This window comes from Catharus ustulatus, chromosome 3, assembly GCF_009819885.2.
Source record: "Catharus ustulatus isolate bCatUst1 chromosome 3, bCatUst1.pri.v2, whole genome shotgun sequence".
NCBI lineage: Eukaryota > Metazoa > Chordata > Aves > Passeriformes > Turdidae > Catharus > Catharus ustulatus.
In genome coordinates, this window is record NC_046223.1 from 108,167,045 (window position 1) to 108,173,271 (window position 6,227).

Below are 6,227 nucleotides of genomic sequence, written 5' to 3' on the forward strand. Positions count from 1 at the left end.
CTCATTTGTTCAGCATAGCTTGACAAATGGAAACATCTACTTGGCATTCCTTAGGATTATAACTCACTGCTTCAGGTCCACAATCAACAAGAAAGGAAAATAAATGCTGTTTACATGGAATATATACATAGAGAGCTCAAAAAAAATGTAATTTAAAATATGACCTCTCAATGTCTCTGTGTTCCACTGTCATTTTTTCCATTGGTAGAGATTATTGAAATACTTACCTACATGTGAACCTGCCTAACAAATTCAATAAATGTTTTGCTAGTTAACAAAGAAATTTCCTAATTTGAGAAGGGATTGATTTAACTTTGAGAGTCTGCAGAGCCTTGGCTCTGTACTCTTGTGTCGAGGGAGATGCCTGGAAGTGGAGTGGTGAAAGGGACTAATGGCAGCTGTTACTTGAGACAAGATAGTCTTTTCATGTCTAAAAAGGTGTCAGGCCCTGCCATATTATAACAGCAGATAAAAGGAAACTGCAGTTAGAATATTACTGGGAGTTGTTGTAAACCCAAGTGCTACTGACAAAACCATAAACTCGGCGCTAGATTTAGCGCTTTTTCCTTCAGGAAACAAAACACTTTAACTGTTTCAAGAAAACAAAATTACAATGGGTGACAGAACCACTCTGCACAGTTTTCCTGCTCGTGTATCCTGCATTATAGTACATCATCATAGTGTATCAGTACTGAATTTAAGATTAATCACATAAGAAACTTTAAAAGTTCTCTAAAGCCCAATCATTGTCTCCATCCTGCCCCAATTTCCCTTGACCAAGTTGTAGAGGTTTTGCCATGTCAGAGGCTGAGTGCAACTGGAGAAAGGGGCATACCTTTGAAAAACTTGTTCATTAAAAACAGCTTACCCTTCTAAAATTCCTGATGGATATTTAGTTTTCATTAGCTGCCTGAATAAAAATCAATTAAGGAAAAGAAGTTAATCAGGAATATTTTAAATGCCAACATAGTGTAGAAGTACTCCCTACATTTGTTATTTTAATAACAAATTTTTTTTAATCTTTTAATATTTTAGTCTACATTTTTTATTTTAATAACAATTTGTTATTTTAATATCTTTGGTTATTTGTATTTTTTATTTTAATATCTTATTTTAAAATGCAGTTTACTCTGCTAGAGCACCTCTGCAGCTGAGCTTGAGGCCCAGCTAGTTGTCTCACCATATATTTTTCACAAAGGTTGGATCTGTGCTAAGTTTTGGGTATTCTTTGGCACATGGTAGAAGGAACTGTGAGTGTGGTCTATTTTGGATAATTTCATGGACAAACTAGATGAACCCTTCCAGGCTGTCTTAGTCCTCCATCCCAAGATCCCAGTGTTGCCCTGGCAGTGATACCACATAACAACAGGCAGATGAGATAAGCCCAACCCTAGAAACAGTCCAAGTTTTATCTGCCTCAAAACCATGAAATTTGTGGCCTCCTTTGAGCTGAATTCAGACTGTGTCAATCCAACATGAATGCCATGTCCCAGAGCAGATTTAGCCTTTAAGCCTCTCTCTCTCAGGTCACTACAGTGTGTTGTAAACATTTTCTTTGAACCTTATGCACTGAGGAGTTAAATTCACTGCTTGATCTCCAGCTGGGTAGGAAAGAGCCCTGAACTCGGTCTCAGAATCTCCAAAACCTGGAGTTTAGTGGAACAAAGGGCTTCAAGGGTAACAGCCACATGCATACCTAATGTACAAGGGGCTCCATAGGACTTCATCTCCAGACTAAATGTACTGCTAGTTTTTCTTATTATTGAATGGTTTCTTTTCTTTTTTTTTTCTTTTACCAAATCAGACCTGCCAGTCAGAAATATGGGATAGAGTCTGATTTCTGCTAATTAGTGCCGTGCCTTCCTGATGGAAAGAAATCAGCAGTGGCTCTGCTGACAGTCTGCTGGGCAGCCAGCTCACATGTACTGCCCTAAGCTGTGATGGGGGCTGTCTGTGGCTGGCAGTCACATTAAAGAATATGGAGGGTACAGGAGGGGTACATGAGGATGTAAAGGCTTTCCCTTGAGGAGTTACCAAAAAACTGAGAAAAGGGATGCTGATGTTACAGGGAAGTTTAGGAAATGCAACAGAAGAGCAGGAAATAGTACAGTGGGGTGGCATAGGGCATAAAGGAATCCTGAATTCCAAGCACTTGTGTTGCCAGATTTGATATAACATCCTGAGAAAGCCCAAGGCATGCAGATCAGCAGCTCAGACAAACTATTGTCCTCCCTGTGTAAGGCTCCTACAACAATTTTTAGTGAGGCACACACAGCCCAACTTCTTTCTACTCCTTTCTACTCTCTTCTACTCCTTTCTATTCCTTTCTACTCCTTTCCCAAGATCTACTTCCAACATTTATTCCTTTCTATTGCCTTTTAACCTGAAGCATACAAGCTTTTACAGCATGGTTTCAGGTAGTGATTTGTGTTTGCTGTGTTTATTATGGGATTTGTTCTTCCTATCAGTCAGGTCCAAGGGAAAGGGATGGGTTTGTGCTCATGCATCTCCAAGCAGAAATGCATCTTTGTTCTGGCATCTACTGAAATGCCATCATCAAAGATGTCACTTTGTTTCCCTTTCTAAAAATCCCTCTTCTTCTTGCAGATTGCTTAGAATTTGCAAAACAGATATTTGGGAAAAGCTGTAGCCTCATTATTTCTGTTTGTGATTTCTAAAGAAGTACTGTTCTCAGTTGATGGCATTTTGTTTTTTCCCCCCACTATTACAGTCAGTTGCTGACTACTATGGTTTTTTGTATGGTAATGGTAAAAACGCATAGAATATGTTATTTTGCTGTTCTATTTTAAGAATTTTCTTTTTAGCAATACCAGAAGAAATCACTACAATAATCATATAGATGACGGGTTCTGAGATACAATAATGAAAGCAAGCAGGATGAACAGTGACATTTTCTATTTGGGGTTGGTGGTGGCTTTTTCAGCTTCAAAGGCCAAGTTTTTATTTACCAAACAAACTTTTATCCACAACCTTCTAATCCTTCACCTTCCACATTGTAATCTCTGGTGTTAGTGGTTTGGAAAGTGGGCTGAAAAATATCCTGTAATAATCTACTGATTTCTGTATAACAACCTAGCATATTTAATAAAAAATTTTAAAAGGCCACTAATTCTTTGCTTGTTCTGTTATCAACAGTTCACCACTGAGGCCTTATGGAGAGAACATTCCCCACAGTGATAAGCTGAATAATAACTGATTAAAATGGGCATGTGGCTCTAGCATTGCAATTGTTTGAATTTTTACAGAGAACTGAACAAATCCACCAAGATTATATTCCTTCCAATAACAGTGCTGTTATCTTGCAAAAACACTCTTTGTAATAGTATATTTACCTTGGAGGACACCAGCAATTTAAGTGTGGTATTTTTTTTTTCTACTACAAAACCAAACTCTTTTGGTTGGGAAACCGTAAGTTACAGATTCAGATTGCTATCAACAATTGTTAGTGTTTTCCAATGGCCAGGCCACTCTCACCACAGAAGCCAAAGACTTGTAGCTACTCTGACATGACAGTGAACAGGGAGATTTCAAAACTGTGGGGTCCTCATGCAGGTGGGTATCCATATGATCTGGCACAGCCCTCTTGTATGGAAATCCTACAACCTTGTTACTCATGCCTGGTGAAAAGACCTGAGTTTGTACATTGTGATTAACTAGTAATGTAACTTGGACTATAACCCAAGCAAGGGACTTTGGCAGGATGAATGTTTCAGAGAGGGCATATATTAAAAATCTGACCAAAGAAGAGCCCATGAGGCACAAAGTGTCCATGGTGCAGACAGAGGTTACCTGCACTGATGTTCTGGGCAGTCCCACCAGACCCACCCAAGGACACCTTCCGAAGAAGCTTGTGGAAGCTCAGGGTGCCCAGCCAGCTCCTCCCAGACATTGCTTTGTCCAACCCAACCAAGAGCTTTCTGACAGCAGTCTATCCTCTTTCAAGTTCCAAATAAAGTTCACTTAAAGCCTCTCTGCAGTTGTTAATTTAACAAAATACAGTGCTAGGATTTCCCCTTATAAATAAAGTATAGCGTGATTGTGGGGGCTCTTCTAGTCAAATTGATCAGATATTTCATTACATCACTAGAATGATTCATAAAAGACTCCAAGACATAGTACATCTTAGGAAAGTATGTTTGCAGAATGGCACCCAGTAGTAAAGATGGGTACAGCATCTATCTGGAGAACACACAGTTTAGGAAGTGCATAATAAAAAAATCCTCTAAATGTGATTCAAGCTAAGAAGCCAGTTGATAATTGATATTATATCAATCACAGTAGCTCATAGTTTGGCAATGAAAAGGAGTGGCTTATTGTAAGTGCTCTTTTATTAATCTATTGTCACAGATTTCACTTTAATAACAACATTCTGTGATCACATATATTATTTATGGGTCATTTGAAGAATCTGTTATGCAGATATTCGGATTAGTGGGCTATCAAACCATTAGCCAAATAAATCTAAGGGCAATAAAACTCACATGAAGATAGATGACTTTCTTCTTCTTGTTCTTTTCAGCTAATTCAGGCTAATTTAAGCCTTTCACAGAATGGTGATAATGAAGGATTTGTTCTCAGCAGCGTTATGGCAGGTGATTTGCATTTGAAAGTTTGACACATTTATAGGCCTTTGATCTTTTTCCCTCAGTGCTTGTGCCCCTGGCCAGACACCTAATGCACGTTTTACCAGGTGGAAGATCTAGGAGGAATAGTAGCTCTGAGAGTCACTCTGAAGATGAACACTAGAAAAAAATAATTAAACTATTTGTGTCCAGAAAATATTTTATTGCTGAATTGGAGTGGCTTTTATATAACACTAGAAATAAAATACATTGAGACTTGTTTCATTAGAGTTTATTTTAAATTAGAGAAAGTCTTCATGGAAAATTTTATAAAATGCAGTCTGATAGCCCACTGGCTGTAAAGATTGGCTTCTTCTATACGTTTGAATTTATTTTTGAAAGGAACTCCTTGCTGCAGGACGTTTGAAGAATTTTCACACCAAGTGAGAAAACACTGTGGCAGCCCTGGAGCCACTTATTAAATATTATTTAAAACTTTGCTTTGCCAAAAAAAAAAAAAAAAAAAAAAGAAAAGAAAAAATTAACACTCTTAGCAGCACAGCTATCTTTGGGCTGGAAGAGGAAGCCCTGGAAAAAAAAAATCATGTGCATACATGAGCATAATCAAACATACAACCCTAGGATATATAAAAGATGTTGATAGTAGTTACTATCTCGCCCCAATATAAGAAGGAAGTTTAAGGATTCTGTAGGAACCTAGCTGAGTATTTGAAACAGGAATATTGTACCCTCGTGATTTTTTAAAATTTCATATAACTAGCTGATTCCTCTGCTGGATCATAATGATGAATTCCAGGTGTGTGAGCCAGCCTCATTTCATTCTCATCTCAGATTCGATTCCTAAAGTAGTCTGAGTTCACTAATTAAAAATTCCCTGTTGAAATTGCTTCCTGTTCCATTAGCAATTATATTTCTACAAACTGAGCTTTTCCTCTGAAAGAACGTAAGTGTTGGAGCGTTCCTTGTAGGAGGACAGCCAGTCTGGTCTCAGGAAAGCTCCAAGGATGGAGGTGTCTGGCCAAACAGCCCCAGGCTCTAAGTTTTATTTGGGAGGATGCAGGTCACCACCCCAGAATACTCGGCCTTTTTAAAGCTGTGTAATGAGTACTGATTAGCCATTGTCTGGAGTACACTGGAAGTAGCAGGGACTATGTAAATGTTAGTTTACTTTGGATGCACATCAATAGGAAAACCCCAACAGCCCAGCTGAGTCCCTGCGTTTTTTTCCCTGGCTCTCCTTTAAAAGATGCTCCTTCAATCTAAGAGTTAACTTCACGTTGAATGTACTTGAAAATTCAGTTCCCGGTACATTTTGTTCTTCAAAAGAGAACGCCATCCATCTGTGTTACTTTGCTTTCAACTCATCACAGAATGTCAGACACCAGATAAGAGCGAGACACTGATGAATGCGCATCCCAGCCTGACAGGGCAGGTCAATGTCAGGGAAATCAACGTTTTCCTTTTTTTTTTTTTCTTTGTTTTTATTTTTACTACAACCCATTTGCCAGTATTTACTGTGGAAAACCATTTCTCTGTAAGCTCAACTGGCTTAAAGCGGTATCAACCAGAGAATTTAGATTTAATTGCTTTCTATTTCCATCTCCATTTTATACAGTCTGTTAA